The sequence below is a fragment of the Petaurus breviceps genome, unplaced genomic scaffold, assembly GCF_028583685.1.
Source record: "Petaurus breviceps papuanus isolate PSGF00001 unplaced genomic scaffold, PetGlider_PUasm1.0 151, whole genome shotgun sequence".
In the NCBI taxonomy this organism is placed as follows: Eukaryota; Metazoa; Chordata; class Mammalia; order Diprotodontia; family Petauridae; genus Petaurus; species Petaurus breviceps.
Window position 1 is genome coordinate 26,453,296 of NW_027185712.1, and position 1,795 is coordinate 26,455,090.

The window sequence follows — 1,795 nt, forward strand, 5'->3', positions numbered from 1 at the left end:
CTAAATGTCAACTTTTCTGTAATCTTTTTTCAGCCACAATCTGAAAGGTACATAGGAACAAATAAGAATCAATGCTTGTGACCAGGCTGTAGGGTCAAGAGCTGATAGAGCAGGGCAAACCACAATCACCTGTATTAACATACGGCAGCAGTGCTGTCAAATTAAAGGCCATTCATCTCCATATAAAGATCCTTACACATGGCTTTGTAAATTATATATTTTATATATAATATATATATACATATGTGTGTGCATATATATTGAATTAGTTTTAAAATTAGTGATAATTATCTATGTTTCATTGTATTATTTATTTTGTTAAATATTTCCCAATTGGGAGCACTGTGGACTTCATGCAACTTACCAACAGCTGGTTGACACTTTTGCTTTACAGAGAAGAGAATATCTGGGCAGAGGGTGGAAGGTCTACAATGTACTGTTCTATCTGATTTTGCTGTCAATATACATATAAAATTTTGAGAGCACCTCAGTCACAACATGCATTTTGAAAGATATTGAGGGGTGAGGGAAATTAAGTCTGGATCTCACAGTAATAGAGGTATTTGTCAAAAGGAAAAATGCATTGTTTCTTAAGGAGTTCATTAATGTCAAATTTAAATCTGAACCATATGGTTCCCTCATTTCATTCTTCTTTTTTTTTTACTGTCTTGAAAAGCACTTTGCAAATAAAGAACATTCTTTCAATTTCCTAAAGCAGGTAGTCATTAAATAAATCTTCAGAAAAAATAAATAAACAGCATCCCTGATCTGTTCAGAGAATATGTCAGTGTGGGTTACATGTTTAATCCAGCATTTCCTTTGAGTGGGTTTTTCATCTTTATGGAAGTTATACTTCACTTATTATTAATAGTGACTATACCTTTTCCTCTCCTGCTGCTCAAGGAGTCAGCTGCCACCATGAATGACACTGTAACCATCAGAACCAGGAAGTTCATGACAAACAGACTTATTCAGCACAAAGAGATGGTTATAGATGTCCTTCATCCTGGAAAGACCACAGTGCCTAAGACTGAAATTCAAGAAAAACTAGCCAAGATGTACAAGACAACTCCAGACATCATTTTTGTCTTTGGATTCAGACCCCATTTTGGTGCTGGCAAAACAACAGGCTTTGTAATGATTTATGATTCCCTTTACTATGCAAAGAAAAAAGAACCAAAGCACAGAATTGCAAGGCATGACCTGTATGAGAAGAAAAATCCATCAAGAAAGCAGCGAAAAGAACGTAGGAACAGAATGAAGAAAGTCAGGGGTACTGTAAAGGCAAATGTCGGTGCAGGCAAAAAGAAGGAATAAAAGGCACTATGGATTATGTTTATCTGTGAAGATAATTTTTCACCCAACCATGAGTAAACTATGTAAAACTTCAAAAAAAAAATAATAGTGACTACATCCCTGAATAAATATTCTCAAGTTATAATGCTGTGATTCAAGGATACATACAACAAGGCTGCTGGGTTAGGATGGAGTCTGTGATCACTGACAGTTGTCTTGTGTTCCATGAAGTTGCTTTATGGTTGATTGACATAGACCACAGAACTAATGACTTACTATATGCCTTAAGGAAGAAAATAAAATTAAACTTATTTTGGAATAGGAATCTAAACTTTCTTAACATGGAACAATGATTATTCATTCAAATTTATTAATAACTACAAATTTAATTATATTTTCCTTCTGCTTCTTCCTCACCTTGACATTTGACCTTTCACATAAAACCCTTCTTTCACAATCATTCAACAAACACTTATTGAGTACCTGTTTTGCACAAAAT

General features: G+C 34.3%; 1 pseudogene; it reads left to right on the plus strand.

Annotated features, from left to right (window-relative positions):
• Positions 1–915: 915 nt before the first annotated feature.
• On the plus strand, positions 916–1,332 carry LOC138153949 (small ribosomal subunit protein eS24 pseudogene; annotated as a pseudogene).
• The last annotated feature ends 463 nt before the right edge of the window (positions 1,333–1,795 follow it).